At 63.3% G+C, this 17195-nt stretch overlaps 1 long non-coding RNA gene across 1 annotated transcript in view; it reads right to left on the bottom strand.

Annotated features, from left to right (window-relative positions):
• Positions 1-16032, bottom strand: part of LOC309859188 — a 366769-nt gene extending 350737 nt beyond the window's left edge. The window contains exon 1 of the long non-coding RNA XR_014308589.1: positions 15974-16032. This is a non-coding gene — a long non-coding RNA (uncharacterized lncRNA). The remainder of the gene's footprint in view (positions 1-15973) is intronic.
• Between the last annotated feature and the right edge of the window lie 1163 nt (positions 16033-17195).

Genomic DNA, 17195 nt, shown 5'->3' with positions numbered 1-17195 from the left:
GCCATCACACCCCCCAGCCCCCACCCAGCCCCTCCCCCACCAGCCCCCATGTGGCTTCGACAGCCACCCCTGAGGGACAACATCTCCGCAGAAAACCCCTCCCAGCTCTGCCACTCGAGGCCAGACACTACCTGTGAAAGGGAGGGAACTGTCCGCACAAATACCTTTGAGGGAGCCCGACCCTGCCCCTTAGCGGGGACTGAGCCCCTAGGCGCGGACGCAGCCTCTGTGGGCCTCTAGGGTCCTCACTGCTGACGGACTCTTCCAATGGCTCCAGTGGCTTCCCCTGGCCCAGAGTCAGGCTGCTCCTGCCCCAGTGCTCTCTTGCTCAGCCTAAGGGACCTTCCAGCTCCCACTGAAGTCCATCTCATTCCCACCCTCAACCGCGAAGCCACTGATGGCTCCCCCACGCCGTGTGTCCACTCAGAGTCCACAATCGCGTGCGGACCTTGGGTGACGCGATGGGTTGTGTGCTGGCTTCAGAAGATGTGTCCACACCGTGGTGCGCAGAACCTAGGAACGTGACCTTATCTGGAAATAGGGTCCTCACAGATGTAAGGTAAGGACCTCGTCCGGGATTATCTGGGTGGTCCTTAAATCCAGTAAAAGTGTCCTTTGCAGGGACAGAAAGGAAGACACGGAGAGACGTCCACGTGAGGATGGGGGCAGAGACTGAGGGGAAGAGGCAGGAAGGACCCCCAGAGCCTCCAGAGGGAACGCGGCCCTGCCCCACCTTGACATCAGACTTCTGGCCTGGAGGATCCGCTCCAGTCGGCCAGTGTGGGTCCCTCGCCGCCGCCGTCCAGGACAGCTCATACAGGTAGCACGCGGTGTGCCCGTGGGGGGGGCGAAGAGCTAACGTCCCACTCCCGCCCTGACAAGCACGTCTGGGGAAGGAGATACACAGGGGAGACAGTAGGGAAATTCTCTGTACGGGGCCACCAGGGAGATACCAGCGGTTCCTAGAGCGGCCCTCAGGCAAGTCAGGGAGAAGAAGGGATCCCGGGAAAAGCAAAGGAATCTAAACACTCAGCCCCTGGAGGGAAAGGACCGGAGCCTCGTTCAGAAATTCCAGCACCGAGAATTCAGAACTGCTTGTCCTGGAGTCGGGTTTCCGCAGGTCCGGGACAGGCCGTGCGGAGCAGCAAGCGTCTGGCAGACAACCCGAAATCTCCAAGTGTGGGCGAGGCCTGTTCTGGGGACTCCAAACGGGGCAAGGGGAGGAGAGACAGGGGTCCTACAGAGCACGGGCGCTGGTCCCTGGAGCGGCCACCCGCCGGCCAGAGACCGGGGTTCAGCTCAACATCTGCCACGCTGGGCGGCACCTTGACCTGAACGCTCCCCCGGGAAACACGCGGTCTTCTGGGACGCTGGCTGGTCTCAGGTTCTTTTGCCTTTTCACAGCAACACACTTCTGTTTTCGTTTTTGTTTTTGTTTTTAACGTTGAGTGATTTCAAATAAAAGCAGTGATGAAATATACATGAACGTTACCGTGCGTGGCTTTTTAGCTAGAAACATTTCCTCACGGTTAGAGAACCTGCTTCAGAGGGTGTGGAGCTCGGAGCCATTTGATTAGGTTAACACGGGAGAAACCACGTTTGCAGGAAGCACAAAGCCAATAACCACGTCTGGACCAGGAAAAGCAAAGTATTAATCAACAGGAATGAGACACTGAGCTCCTGGACGCCTACCTGAGCTCACAGAAGCGTCCGCAAGACGCGGCGCCGCAGCCGCAGGTGCAGAGAAGCACGGGCCCAGGCTGACCACAGCTGCGCTGCCCTGGAGGACACAGGTCGCCTGCCCCCCTGAAGACAATTCTGAGGCCATCTGCGCTCCAGGGCTCCCGGGGGCTGCTCTGTCGGGGCCGCCGCTGTGCTCAGGATCCCCCTTTGGTCTGTCCTGCCCGCTGGCCCCGGCAGACGTTGCTCCAAAAGCCCCTGGAGAAATTCCTCACACGAAAGCCTTTGCCTCAGAGTCCGCTTCCCGGGAACTGGACTTGTCCTGGCCGAACACCCTCCTGCCCCCACTTCAAGAGCTCCATCCCCTCTTCAGTCCCCTGCAGGGATCCAAGCGCTCCCACCCTCCAGCTGTTTTCCTTGGTGTGCATTTTCCTTTGTGGGTTCTTCGCACTTTCTCAGGGCCGTGAGTTTGTTTTGTTTTTTAAAGATTTCATTTTTAAGGAATTTCTACGCCCAACGTGGGGCTCGATCCCACAACCTGGAGATCAAGAGTCACGCGCTGCATCAACTGAGCCCACCAGGCGCCCCTGGGCTACGAGTTGCTTACTGTGATTTGTCGTTTTGTCTGCTACTTTTCCCGTGGATATTTTCCCTTTTGTCTGTTTTTAAATTGCTTCAGCCTGGCCCTACAGCCTGTAGGGCTCAAGCAGATTTTACAACAAGCATCCGGGGCTGGAAGAGCCCTGTTTTCTCGGCTCCGTCCGGTCCCCGCCTTTCCCGGACCCCTGTCGGTCGCTGTTCACCCCATCCTTTCCTCCAGTCCTGGGCCTGGGGGTTTCCTCCTGAACGTGGTTTCTTCTATTTACGTACTTATGCGTTTCAGTTGGCTTATCGCTGGCATCAGGACCAGAGACGGGAGGCCCTACTCCCCAACCTCGGCTTCGAGGTGCCGCCCAGCTCTTCAGACAAATGGACATGCTCAAAGGCCCTTCTGCATCCTGAGCCTCAATCCGCCCCTCCCTGCTGTCCTCCCTGCTTTGTCAGCCCTGGGAAGGCAGCCTCGTCCGATGTCCTGCTAATATGTGCTCCCTGAGGGCGGTTCCAATGCCTTTTCGGGCTAAACATCCCTGTGCTGCCTAAAACACAGTTCTGGAGACTTTTACTCCCACGAAATCCTCCCCTGGATACACTCCCATGTGTCAATTAATATTTCTCTTAATAAAATTTTCTTAATATCATTCTCACCATTTTTCCATTGACAGTCTACTTAGACTCCTAATTTCACTGCCGGAATCCTGCGTGCACAGAAGTGTGCACCCATGGCTCAGCAATCCCTCCAGGACACCCCGATAGGCGGCCAGCCTGCCCTCCCTGGAACATTCTGGACATGGAAAACACAAGAGTCACCAGCCAGTCTCAGACCACTGGACATGCTGGTTCTTTCACTGAGTCCAAATCTTCCTTCAAAAAGATGAAAGTGCAAGGAACCAAACGCAGCAGCCCTTCTCACGGAAAGTCGGGGGGGGGGGGTACACAGGCCAGACACCCAAGCAGCCGTGAGGTAAGGGAGGGATTAAGCAAACTGAAGTAAACCACTCCCAGGGAGAGACGAAATCTGTTAAATGCTGACATCGTGTTTCTAAAGCCACAAACTGTCCAGCACACACTGTTGTGGTGGGAGTGGGGGAGGGGTCCGGTTGGCTCCAACTGTTCCAGCAGAGCTGCTAGGCCCGCGGGGTTCTATCTAGAAGCTTCTCCGGTTCGTAAACACCTGCCATGTCTGCTCTGCCCGCCCACCTGCCACAGGAAGACCAACCTCCCCTGGGGGAGCCCCAGCCTCCGTCCCGCAGCCCCAGGGCTCCAAAGGGTCAGGCGCAGGCAGCAGATGTGGGGCCCTTCACAGCCGCCTCGCAAAGCCAGTCGCACGCCGGCCGGCTCCCAGGGAGACCCCCTCAGGGGAACGGGTTTCTGCAGAACATTCCAGAGGACGCTCACAAACGCTGGCCAGCTGAGCTCATTAACAGAAGGAACATCACGATGAGAACACTCCACGGCGGCGGCAAGAGGCAAACACAGTCCGCATGAACCCCAAGAGCAAGCAGGCTACTTCTCAGCACCCGACTAACGCCCCCTTCCTTTGGGAGATAAGTTCCCACAATTCTTTCCTCGACTAGACCAATAAGCTGCTACTTAAGTGTTTTGTTGTTTGTTTTTTGCTTAAAAGCTTTCTTCATCCATCACCGCAGCTCTGAAACCAAACGCCCGCGGAGAAGCTTCTGGAGGCGGGGAGGAAGGTTTTAACTCCTTGGTCCTCTGTCCTTGGTGCTGAACGAGGAAACCGATAGGCGCAGGTCCTGGGGTGGGGCCTCGCTCCCCCTCTGACCAGCGGGTGGCCAGAGGCAGCCCTGGACCGTGAGTGAGTGCCCCCTGGGAAGACGGGCCTGCCTTCTGACCAGCGCCCGTGCTGCCTCCCCCCAACCAGAGGGCCCCCCAGATTCACGGAGACCTACGGTTGAGAGGGAGAAGTTGGGGCTTTGGGCTCAGACCCACCGACCTGGGCTCACACCCTGCTGTGCACCCTGCCCCCATCCTCTCCTCTCTGGACCGGTTTTCGCCCTCCGAAATGGAGTCTCAGTCACTGTTCAGCTTTGCTGCGAGGCTCCCGTTCACTAGGCACTAAACACCCTAGCCTGGCACGGTCCCTCGACCTCGTCTGTGTGCAGCCCGGCGCTGCAGAAGAGGCAGGGTCCCCCGTGCAGACCTAAGCACCATCCAGGACGCTCGCAACAGAGACAAATGTATGAACCTGTGCGGGACGAGGGCGCTCTCTCACTCGCCGACCCCGATGCATCTTCCCAATCACTAACAGCCCTAATGAAAACGTGGACAAGATTAACACGCGCAATTAGAAAGAGAGACTTTCTGTCTCCTTCGATACAGAATCAGCTTTTTATTGCACAATTTATAATATCTCCACATCTTCAAAGTCAAGGAACACAGAAAGGGGAACTCGGCATGCCAGAGTGTATCACGGATAATGATCTTTGGAGGAAAACGTGAACAAACGCAGGAGATAAATGTCATTGCTCACCGAAGAGTGAGACCCCACAAGAAACTGTGCTCACAACACGAACCCTTCAAACTGGCTGGATACACCCTTTGTGACCTTCAAGAATGTGGTGGAGTGATCTGGCCAGCATTTTTGACCTGAAATAAGAGCATTTAAGGAATCACAATATCAGATTCTCAGTGGGTTTTCATAGCCTTGGCTGCCAAGGTCAGGAAGACCGGCGCCAGGAGCACTGTGCTGGGCCACACTCACCTGCAGGCGGGGTGGCAGCAGGTCCCAGTGCGTGTCTACCTGCTGGCTTGAAGGCACAGGGCACCGGCCAGGAGCCCTGTGCTGCCCAACAGGCCACCCAGCTTTGCAGAAAGGACACCTCCTCCCCTGTGCCTTGCCCACGGTGGTCAGAGGCGTGGAGGGCACTGCCTCCCTGAACACGAAGGAGGCAATTATCCAGAAAATCACCTGACCCGCGGACCGTGCCGGCAACACCAGGCTTTCTGGCCCCCACGGTTAGACAGAAGTCCTCCTCCAGCCAGCATCTCTGAGATGGCAAGCTGAGAGTGGCTGCCAGGGCACAGGTGTGCCCCTGGGCATGGTGGGGGACGCAGAAGGCAGAGCACCCACCAGCCAACTCGAGGATCTGCCCCTCAGAGCTCCAGGCCCAGGACACAGGACCACACCTGGATGGGTTACTGTGTTATCACCTGACACCTGCCAGTCCCCGGCCACCTAACAGGGAAGGGGCAGCAGGGGGAGGGAAGTGGAGAGGGGCCATGGGAGGAGGGAGGGGGGAAGTGAAGGAAGAGGGTGTGGGGAGGGGAAAGAGGGCAGGGGAGGGAGGAGGAGGGCGAGGAGGAGGGAGGAAGGTGAAGGGAGAGGAGGGAGGAGGCAGGGGAGGGAGGAGGAGGGGGCGAGGGGGAGCCCCAGGCGTCTGAGGAGGGAGGCCTCAGGAGGAGGGGGGGGGTGAGGGCGGGCGGGCAGGCGGGGCATCTGCAGATCCACAGCAGCCAAAGCTTATGGGAAAGAAACTATTTCTTGTGCAATTCGTATAACAAGAGCATTAAAAATAACCTGTGGGAATTACTTTGACTTTCAAGAAGCTCTCCTAAAAGGCTACTTCCTCTCTGGAGCGTAAGGAGCTTTCTGATGTTACAAACCCAGGAAGACAGCAAAGAGCGGTCTGGGGGCTCTGCGGGGGGGTGAGGGGGAGCGGGTTGTAGAGACGCAGAGACGCCAGGAGGTCGGGCTGTTCCCGGACCATCAGCCGGGATCCCATGAGTGGGATCCCCTGTTCGTTCCCGGCAAAAACTGGCTCTGGGGGCTGCGGGCGCTGCGGGCAGGGGCAGGGCCCCCAACAATGGGGACGCAGGTAGCACCAGCGACTGGACACGTAAAACGGAGACGGGGATGAGTCTCGGGTTGTGCTGACTTCGCCAGAATCATGCAGACGAACAGGTTTTTACGAACACGCAGTGGGGACCCGGACCTCCTGGACGTCCTTGGCGCTCCCTGGCGGGGACCCCTCCCGGCTCACCAGAACTTTCCGGGTCTCTGCTCCCTCGGGCTGGGCCCTGGCACCTCCATGGGCCTCTCCCGGCTCCCAGGGTCCCCAGCCAGAAAACAAACCTGGCCAGTCCTCTCCCCACTGCACATGGCCTTCAGCCAGACACAGCTCCGGGACGTGAGCACCTCAGCTCGGCACGGAGGCTCGGGGCTCCATCCTGGGGGCGGCAGCCCTTTGTCCGGGGGACCTGCCCCCGCCCCCCCAGACCTGCGTGCGCTGGGGTCACATGGTACCAGCCTCCCCCACCCTATCCTTCCTCCACGACACCAGGCCTCCCTCAGGCAGGAGTTGCGGCGGGAAAGTGACTTGGGCTCTGGCAATGGGGCCAGGCTGTGCCCTGCCCCGGGCAGCCCCCCCACCAGCCTCTAGACCCCCTCCCCGGCTGTCCCTGCTGACAGCCTCCTGCAACGGACACCTCCACAGCGATCCAGGGCAGCGCCCCTCCAGCTGCTCACCGTGGGACCGGGCCTCCCTCTGCAACAACCCCCTCCCCCTGGCTCTTGCTGTGTGGGGACCCCTCCTGCCCCTGTGAGGGAGGCCACTGGGGAGCTCCTCTGGGGTGCCAGAGCCCTGCACGGTATGCCCCCGACCTGTAGGCTCTCCCAAGGGACACACCCCAGGAGGACAGGGCTTCCAGCATTTTCCCCTCAGTCGGCTCCGCCAGAGTCTGCCTCTAGGGGCCCCCACTGCCCAGGGTCCTGCTCCCTCGCCGGTATCCCAGGTCACAAATCCCCTTTTCTATCTGCTGTGCTACAGCTGAGGGCCAGCCCTGGTCTGGGAAACAAAGCAGAAGGAAACGGAGGTCAGAGCAAATGTCCTTCACCTGGGGGCTCGGTCGGCGGAGGGCCCGCTAGGTCGGGGTCCCGCTCGGGTCGGGGTCCCGCTCGGGTCGGGGTCCCGCTCGGGTCGGGGTCCCGAGCCCCGCATCACTGTGCCCCCCGCTCAGTGGGGGGTCTGCTTCTCCCTCTCCCTCCAACCCAGCTCATGTTCTTGATCTCAAATAAATCTTTTTTTAAAAAATCAAGTGTCCTTATAACCTGCCGCCCACAGACAAACACCAGAGGCGGGCAGAGAGGATGGCCCGTCCAGGAAGCTCCCTGAGTCCTGATGTCAGGGCCTCGCTGGGGAGAAACCCGCCTCCTTTGACAACAGCCAGGCCTTGGGTGTCCCAAGAGTCTCCTTCAGCAGATGAAGGTCCTTCTGGAGTTTCCCTCCGCTTTACTTCCCCAGCCACAGCCGGAGGCAAGGATCGCAATAGGGCTGAGCCACGGGCAGGCCCAAACGGGGCCAAGATAGTGTCCTGGGGCCCGCAGGGGAGGCGTGGTTCGCGGGGCAGAGGTCTGCACTGTCTTCAAGCGCAGGGGAGCAGGGAGCTCCCGTCGGCAGTGGGAGGACGGGCCCCTTCTGATCCCAGACCCTGGGGGACCCCATCCCACATCTCAGTTCCTTTTGCTTCCCCTGCCAAGGCTGAGCTCTGCATGGGTGAAGCTTTGGCTGCCCCCATGGCCGGGGTGGGGGCTCTGGCTGCTGCCAAGGGCCCTCCCTCTGGAACATCCACTGTCCCGGAGAGCCGGCCCCTGCCCTCCTGGCCATGACGAGCCCCACGTTCCTCCAGCGCCACGGGCTGCCCCTTCCCCAGCCGCCAGGCCAGCTCCCCACTGCATCTCACAGTTCTCAGAAGTGACCCTGGGTCAGGCCAGGCCCCCACACGCACCCCCAGAGGCCGGTCCTCACTAGCCGCTCCCAAATCTCACTGCAGTGTCTGCTCTCAGAGCCCCCCTGGGGGGCCCCGCCCTGCCCTGGAGGCCAGTGTGCAGGAGGTTTCCTAGGGGCCCTCTGAGCAGGACCCTCCGGGCAAGGGGAGCCGTAGGGGGTGAGGGGCAAGGTGGGCTTCCTTTGGTCCCCACAAGGGCTTCAGCCCACCCCCAGGGAGCTCTGCCACGGGGACGCCCTCCACAGGGCTGACACCCCTAAAAGGGCAGGACCTCGGGCCTGCGGACGGCAGCCCCCCGCAGCTGGGGACAGGACGCTTTCCACCAGAGCAGCAGCTGGGCACGGTACGGCGTCTTCCACGCATGGGGGCCGCATGTGTCACGCCCCGCGGAGACGCCTGCGGAGGGCGCCGGGCGTGAACTGTGGGAGCCAGCCGCGCAGGGACACGCGGGCACCCTGGGTACGGAGAACTCACCCTAGGACTCAGAACAACAAGCCTCCCTTGAAGCAACCACAGTCGCCGCTCAGAGCCCTTCCTCAGGATCCATCACGGTCCTCCGACTTCCACAGCTGCTAAGATGCTGAGGGCGCCGTTCCCATTCACGGAAGGAGGAACAAGGGGCAAAGGGCCACGGACAGCCAAGTTCACGCACAGCCAGCTCCCAGGGTGCGTCGGCCCCGTGAGCCCCCCACCGCCCCGCACTCACGGCCGGCAGCCCGACCTCGTCTCCGTCGCTGGCGATCCGGGTTCACAGAGGAGTCAAGGGTCTTGGTTAATGCAAAGCTGACCGGGGCCCCCAAATTATGGTAAAACACACAGAACATGGACATCATCATTTTCTAAGTGCACAGTCGGGCAGCACAAAATCCATCACCCTGTGCTGTGGCCGTCCCCACCGCCCACCTCGAGGACGGTCTCGTCTTCCCGACTGAAGCTCTGTCCCCATGACACACGAACTGCCCTCATGCCCCGGACCCTTGGACACCACCGTCTGCTTCCCGTCTACACCGGCTGGTTCAGCCACTTGGGAGTGGAACCCTGTGGCACCCAGCGGCCAGCTGAGCTCCGCAGGGTCCCAGGCGCACCTGCGGCCCGAGTCAGCCCTCCACACCTTCTAAGGTTAACTCATACCTCACTGCAGGTGGGCACGGGGGTCAAAACCGGAAAGCAGTCCTCAGCCCCCAGGGTAGCCCCGAGGCCAGCTGCTCGGTGGGCTGGGCCGCAGGTCCCTGCGGCGGGTCACCACCATGACCCTCGGGAAGAGCCCCTGCCTCTCGAGCCCCTGCCCCCGGCCACTCCAGGAGCAGCCTCCGCATTAATAAAACCAAATGGGGTCTTCGAGGCTTCGGGTGAAACGACGGGACTTCCACGTTCACGTGAAAGAAAACTGAGCGCTGAGCTACGGCGCTAACCTACGGTTCTCCTTTCAAGGGGAAGGCCATCGCCCGAGGGGCCTGGCAGGGCGGTCACGGCCCTGAGGACCATGCTGACATGCCAGCAGGGACCCGGGGCCTCCTGCAGAGTGAGCAGCCCAGCAGGAGGGGGAAGGAGCCACCCACCCTCGCTGCGTGCCTGGAGCCCAGCCCCAGGAGGAGAGCGAGCCCCAGTACCACCGTCATCCTGCGAACTCCTGGTGAGGCTGGCAGCACCGGGAGGGCCCAGTCCCAGGGACACAGGACGCTGGAGGGCCCCCGACCGCAGGGACACCCTGCTCCTTGCGGCCCAGAGCATCCTGTCTGCGTGTCATCTGCTCAGCACACTACACACTTTGGGCTCATCCCCCAACACATTTTTAGGGCCCCACGGACTGCCCCCCTCTGTGCCAGCCCGAGCAGCCCCTCTGGACTCAACACGCACAGCGGCCCCTGAAGAGTGAGGCTGGCCCCGTCCCTCCGACCCCCGCCCGCACCCCTCGGCCAGGTCCTGCTGCCCGCGCCCTCGCTCCCGGCTCGGACCCCCGCCCAACCACACGCGACAGCCGCTCTCAGGGACAGGTGCACCCCACCGCTGCCCCCCATGGACTGCGCCGGGAAGCACCCCCACCCTTCCCGCCGGGCCCTTTCTGCCTCCCTCCAGCACACAGCTGTCCCTCCAGGGCCCGACTCACTGCTGGCACACCGCCACCCAGGAGTGACCCCTGGGGGCCTCCAGCACACCCTTCCCACCGGCCCCACCTGAAGAGCAAAGGGAGGCCGAGCCAGGGCGGACAGCCCAGCGCACCCAGCTTCACAGATGGGGTGGGGTGGGAGGTGCCTCAGCCGAGGGGTGGGGGTGCAGTCGGCCGAGCACACACTCCAGGAACAGCCCCTCCTGCCTTCTCTTCCAGTCAGAGGGACGGGGCTCCTGGGTTGCCTCGGTCACTCCCAGGGCCTCCCTGTGGCCTGATGCGCAGACATCCGGCTGAGGAGGGCAGAGCCACAGTCCCCCCCCCCCGGGTCATCTCTACCCTGCCCCAGGGGAGCCTCCCTCCACCCCAACCCAGTGCCGGCCCCTCCTGCTGCCCCCCCACCACCTGGGGAGACCTTGGGGCTCTCTGTGCTCCCTCAGCCAGGAGGAACCCATGGGGGCAGCTGTGTCCTCTCCCTCTCCCAGCCGGCCTTCCTCCTCCCCCGCCCCCTGCCCCCCAAACCAGGCCCCTTCGTCCCCCAATCCCATCCACTCAGAGAGCTGCGGGAATAGAGGAGGCCTCCCTCCCCACCACGGGGTTCCCCAGGACACTAAAGGCAGAAGCCTGCTGGGACCGGGAGGGGGCCAAGGGGGGTGACTCCGAGGATTAACACGGCAGAAAAGCCAGCAGAGCTGATATGCAAATATCTCGAAATCTGACATCCCTCTAGGCACACAGCAACTGAAACCTGAGGAAAGCCCAGAGTCCCCGATTTCCACCCTCCAGACGCTTCGTGTAAATCCCTGGAGCCAGGCCTGTGGCTTTTACTGCGCTCTGAGGTCTCCTTTCTAAGGGAAGTCCACACCAAAGGGCAGTGCGTTTCAGAAAGCGAGTTTCGGGAACCCAGCCACCAGAGGTCCCGACGAAGCCTTTGGCCCCAGAGAGGGGAGGCCGGGACCCCGACTGGACGCTGGCCCTGGGGCGGGGACGCTGCGTGGTCATCTGGGCTTCCAGAAATAACAAGTAGTGAAGGTTCGAGGGTGTTTTTAGCAGTAACTGGACATTCATATTACTGTTCCCAAGTTGCTTTCTCCATATTCTGCAACCCAGACCCCGCTGAGCCGGAGAGCTGCCGGGCCCCCACCCAGGCGGGGTGCTGTTCCCCACAGCGGGGGCCGGGAGAGCTCCGGCGGGGGCTCCAGCCCCTTCTCCAGCCGAGGTGGAAGAGGACACTCTTCTCACAGAGATCCAAGGGCTGTGACGGAGCACAAATTTCAACCGGCCAGACATCTGGTGTCTTTTTCACAATTTCTATCTCCAGCTATGTTTGGAATCAATCATTCACACATTGCACAGGTAGCCAGACATGTTCCCCGCAAAAGCGTCCACGAGCAGCTTGCCTCCATGGCTGCGTCCATGCTCGTGCGGAGGAGAGAAGGCAGGGCTGGGGGGGGCGGTCCGCGCACCTGGCCCTTCCCCACGGGGTCTGCCCAGCGCCCTCCCACACAACGGTCAGGTCACTGGGGTTTTTGGAGAAACTGGCAGCACCACTATCCCTTTCCCTACAGCATCATCTTCTGGGCCGAGGGTCTCAGCCAGAAGCACTGAAAGAAATCAGTCCCCAGTTTCTTATCTGCGAATAGAAGAAAGAGTCTCTTGGTTCACCCCGCTCCACGCCTCGAGAAGAAAGCCGCAACGAATCTGACAGAGTCCAGCCAGCGGAGAGGATTTGGAGCAGACAGGAATGTGGGGGCTGGGGCATGTCCCCTCCACTTCGGAGCTCATGGGACCAGCTGGCCTGGGGAGGAGCAGCCTGGTGGGCATCAGCCGGAGCTGCTGCCCCAGGAGGGCAGTCCAGATGCCCTGCAGGCCTCGCTCAGTTCAGAGCCTCCGGTGGGGTGGACAGGACCAGCTAGTCATCGACCTTGGCCGCATCTAAGGAGTAGGGACTGGGTGCCCCATGGTGACCCGCTGTGCACACGGCTCCCCACAGGATCCTGTCACTGAGGACAGTCACTCCAAGGCAGGGACTGAATCCAACGTGCTTCCAGCACCACTGCACAGAACCACGTGCAGACATCTCGGGGTCTCTCCTGGACAGCACACTGGGCACTCACACTGCTGAGGGCTGCAGCTCTGCCAGCTCTCGCGCCCCAGCTCCCCTCTGCACTCAGATGCCGACCTCCCACAAAATATCCCAGGGTTGTGGACAAGAACGCAAACAAGACACGCTGGAGACAGGCCATATATTCCCACACACGTGCACACACATGCACACACGTGCACACACGTGCACACACATCTACACACGTCCACACACCCCCCACAGCAGCCTCCCTTCCCAGACCCAGCCTGGGCCCCGGCACCAGCCTCTGTCCCAGCAGCTCCACTGTATCAGGTCAGGCGCACAGATGCCACCTCTCCCTCCCTGCACGCTGGCCCCTCTAGCGCACCCCTGTAACCCCAATGTGTGTGCCTGGACCTGGGGTGGCTCAGCAGCTGCCGAGGAAAGGCCAGGGACCAGCTCTCCCCCGGGGTTCCAGAGGCACTGAACCTGCCCACTGCCTTTCCCGGACACCGTGCTACCCTGAGAACAAGCCCAGGCTGGCCGGTGGATGGGGGGAGGATGAGAGACCCCACAGAGCCTGGCCCACATATCCCATGTGTGTGTCCCCCGCACCCCAGCTGATAGCAGACCCACAAGGGTGCAGACAGGCCAGAGACAGGACGTGAAGGGACAGAGTGGTCTTATTGGGGCCACAGAGCTCCGACCCTGCTCCCCCGCCCCGGACACCGGACTCCTGCTGGGATAATCAGGTAGGTGCCACCTGTCCGGGCACAGCTTTGAAACAGAGCTGGTGTCGTCTGGTCAAGGTTGGCGGCTTGCACTGATATTGACACGGTGCTGGTAAACCACCATGATGCCCTTACGGGGACCAGGGTGAGCGCACCCGCATTTCTGTTATTTCTTACAAGTGCATGCGAACTGGCTATTACCCTGAGTATTCTCCAAATCCCACTGGCCAGTGTGTACACAGCAGGCTGGAGCAGCCCAGAAGCTCGCAGGGGCCGGGCAGCTCCTGCAGGAGGCCGCCCCCCGGGGAAGCAGAGACCCAGGGAGAGAGCGCATGTCTGGACCTCCTGGGCGTTCTGAGGGGTGGCGGGTGGGGACAGTCTGAGGAAGCAAGGATGGGAGGCCTGCTGGGCTTCTGCAGTAGGGAAGGAAGAGAAAATAGGTTTCTCCCAGGATGCGCAGCCTCTCCCCCAGGCTCTGGAGTGAATTCCCCCCCAAAACTGCAGAGTCTCATATGGAAATAAACCAAACTTATAACTTTGATGGGTCATTTGAGTTTGGGAACAAGTCTACCTCGCCAAACGATTCTTCCTTCTTTAATTAAAATCCTTTATTAACTGCCAAGCCAATACCGTTCCCCAAGACAGACAAGATAATGAGGCCACATCCAACGGCCCAGGCAGGATGCAGTCCAAGCAGGTGGGGGTCGGGGGGTAGAGGCTGGGGGGGCCACAGGATAGGGGCCTAGGCCCCACAGACATGCCTCCCTCGGGCTGGGAGCGTGGCCCCAAACCAGGCAGAAGCTGCAGGTGTGCCTGAAGCCCCCGTGGGACCCAGCAGGCACAGCACACTCCAGCCCAGAACTTTGCAAAGTCACCTTTCCTCCGCGGTGCCCACACTGCTGGCCAGGACAAGAGAGGGTACATGCCCGACGGAGGAGGCCGTCTGGGAATGCAGGGCGCCGGTCCAGCAGGTCTAACGCTTGCTCTCAGTCTGTGTCCGCGGAGCAACAGCACTGACTATGGTAGGTGCCGGACGCCGGCGGAAGCTGGGCCCGTGCCGCAGGGCGTGGGATGGGGCCCCAGACAGGGAGGTGGGTCAGAGATAGGCCAGAAACACCCAGAGCAGCCGCCATCCCCACCACAGGGTGCCATGGGGATGGTGACCGTCCACCTGCTTCGTTCAATCCCCCAGTGATGGCCCTGACTCCGTTTCTTCGCGCTTCACTGAAATACTCCAAACACAGACCAGACTCGAGACGCCGACAACAAAAGCCATGCACCTACCACCAGCCTTACCCAAGTCTAAAATCATTCTCTCTCCTGCCTTGAAGTCTAAAATAAATACCCATGAGTCCCCACTGGCACACGCAAGTCATCGGATAAATAGACAAAGGGGAAGAAAAGAAAAATCTGCCAACGTTTCCATGGAGAACTCCAAGCCGAGTCATCAGATAGTCCCACCAAGGATGGCCCGCAGTGCAGGCTGCGCGTGGTGACCTCCTTCCAAAGAAGCAGCCCCTGTGGACAGCAGTCCGTAGACACAGGGTAAACTCTGGGTAGACAGGGTGTAGACAGACTGTAGTCATGGTGTAGACACTGGGAAGACATGGTGTAGACACCAGGTAGCACAGGGTAAACTCTGGGTAGACAGGGTGTAGACAGAGTGTAGACACGGGGTAGACATGGTATAGACACGGTATAGACACAGGGTAGACTCTGCACAGACACGGTGTAGACACGGAATAGACTCTTGGTACTCAGGGTGTAGACACGGTATAGACACAGGGTAGACTCCGCATAGACACGGTGTAGACACGCACTAGACTCTGGGTACTCAGGGTGTAGACACGGGGTAGACCCGGCACCCTCCGGTCTACCCGCTCCGAGTTTCTGTAACCAGCCGAGTCTGACACCAGTCTAGAAAATACGCGCTGATTCCGAAAATCTACTCAAGCGGCCCCCCAGGGCCCTGGGCTCCGGGCTGTGAGGGGCCACCGGAGAGCCCCCCGCGGGGAGCCGCCCCCACGCAGGCCCTAGGCCGCTCGGCTGCGGCCCTGGGGCGTCCTGGGGGCGGCTTGCTGAGCGCTGTCCCCTCCGCAGGGCAGTGAAGGGCGGGCTGGGCCGTCGGGGGCGGTGCGCGGCCCCCCGGAGGCCGAGGGAGGCCGAGGCAGGGACGGAGCTGCCAGCAGGCCCAGGTCTAGGGCGCCCGCCCTGCGGGGGTCCCCTGCCGCCCGGACCCCCCGCGGCCTCCAGGGCCGGAAGACCACGTGAGCCCCGGCCGACCTCCGCACAGGTGCGCGGGGCGCGCTCCCGGGAAGCCGGGGAGGCGCGGGACTCCGGGCCCTAAGGCGCGCTCACGGCCAGGCTGGGCGCGCTCACGGCCCGGCTCTCGGCGCGCTCACGGCAAGGCGCGCGTGCCCGGCTCCGCGGGCCGGCTCCGGCGCGCTCCTCGGTCCTCGCACGCCCCCTGGTGTCCGGCAGCCTCCCTGCAGGCGGCGCGGGCCCGCTCGGGACGCGGTGCGCAGCGCCCCCGCGTGGACACGTGCGGCCTCGGCCCGACCGGAGGCGGGCGGCCCGCGTGGAGGCCCCTCCGGGGCTGACCTCGCGCCCGCAGCTCCGACCCAGCGGCGGCCGGGGAGCGGGAGCCCTGGCCGGGCCGGCCTGCCCTCGCGGGAGCCGAGGCTTCAGAGGTTCTGACGCTTCCCGGACGCGGCAGCTCGCGGCCCGGTCCCTCCGGGGTCGCCCGGGGCCCCCGCCCCACCGCGCGGGCTGGAGAGCTCGGCCTCGCCGCCCGCCGCGCTGGGGCCGCAGGCGGACCGGGCGCACCTGGAGACCCCGCGACCGCGGCGCGCTGGGGGCCGGGGCAGGGACCCCGCGGGGCAGGGCTCGGGCCCGCTCCGACCCGCACACCCGGCTGCGGGCACCCGCGAGAGCCCGCGGCCGGCCGCACGCACGGCCCACAGGCGGGGGCGTCCCGGCTCCGAGCCCGCGGGGGCGGGGGGCGCGCTCGGGCCGAGCCTCAGGACGGGGCGCGGTGGGACTTACCTCCCCCGGGACTCGCCCTGGAGCCGGGCCCTCCGGAAAGTTGGCGCGCGCGGGCCGAGCCGGGGGGCGCGGGGGCGGGGACGAGGGGGCGGCGGGGGCGCGGGCGCGGGGGCGGCGGGGCGGGGCCTGCGCGCCCCCTCCCCGCGGGCCGAGCCTGCGCACAGCGCGGCGGGCGGCCGGGCGCGCACCTGTGCCCTGGAGGCGCCCGCGGAAGCCGGGGCGGGCCGCGCCGCGACTCCCGCGCAGACCTGTGGCTCCGGGCCTCCGCCCGCACGTGCCGAGCACGAGGGCAGCGCACGCGGGAGCCTTCCCGTCCCTGGGCGCCGACCTCCGGTGTGTGCGCCCAGGGTTGGAGGTCGGCGCCCCAGCCTGCCCCCGGGCGCGAGGACCCCGGAGGCCTTGCCCCGAGCGCACTTCCCGTTGGACCGCGCCGGCCCGAGCACACGTCGGAGGAGGAGCGCGCGCCGCGTCCGGAGCGGCGGGGCTGGGGCCTGGCGCGGTCACTGCCGAGCGACTTGGGCGAACTGGGCACCTGCTCCCCGCGGGCAGAGCCGGACCCTCGGCTGCCGCCGTGCTGGGCCCTCAGCAGTTCCTCCGTGCCTGGCCCCGAGCGCCCGGCCGCGCCTGGCCTCCCGCGAGAGCCGCCCCTGGGGCCATCGGCTCTCCCTCCCGGTGGACGCGGGCGAGGCTCGACCTTGCCCGACCTCCTGCCCCCGCTCAGGGCGCGTTGCGGCCGGCCGTGGCCCGCGCAGCCCGACCCCGCGCCCGACCCCGCGCCCTGCCCTGCGCCCTCGGCCCCCTGACTCAGGGAGGTCGGCGCCTATTCGGTGTCTCCGCGAGCGGGACGTTGGACTCAGGAAGGAGGGGACCCAGGGCCACCTCGCGGGTCCAGCAGCTTCCAGGTGACCTGGACCAGTTCTTCCAGCGCCGTTTCCCGAGTTGTGAGGCGGGGCTGGCGTCCTTGGGCTCTGCGGGGCGGCAGTAGCTGACCCTTCCTCACGGAATGTCGTCGCCGCAGGCCTTCCCACGGACGACGGGCCACTGTGTGGGGCAGGGGGGACGTTTCTCGAGCGAAGAGTTTTGATCATTCGAGAGAAGCGGCCTTAGCAGGCAGTGGTTAGGCTAAGCGACTCTTGAACAGAATCTCTAGGGAAGAGCGGGGGGTGGGGGTTGTCCGGGGATCAGGGATGGGTCCCCAGCCCCGCACTCCTCGGACTGCTTG

Source organism: Mustela nivalis (assembly GCF_964662115.1).
Source record: "Mustela nivalis genome assembly, chromosome: 2".
NCBI classification, from domain to species: Eukaryota; Metazoa; Chordata; class Mammalia; order Carnivora; family Mustelidae; genus Mustela; species Mustela nivalis.
This window is presented reverse-complemented; position numbering and strand designations above follow the sequence as displayed.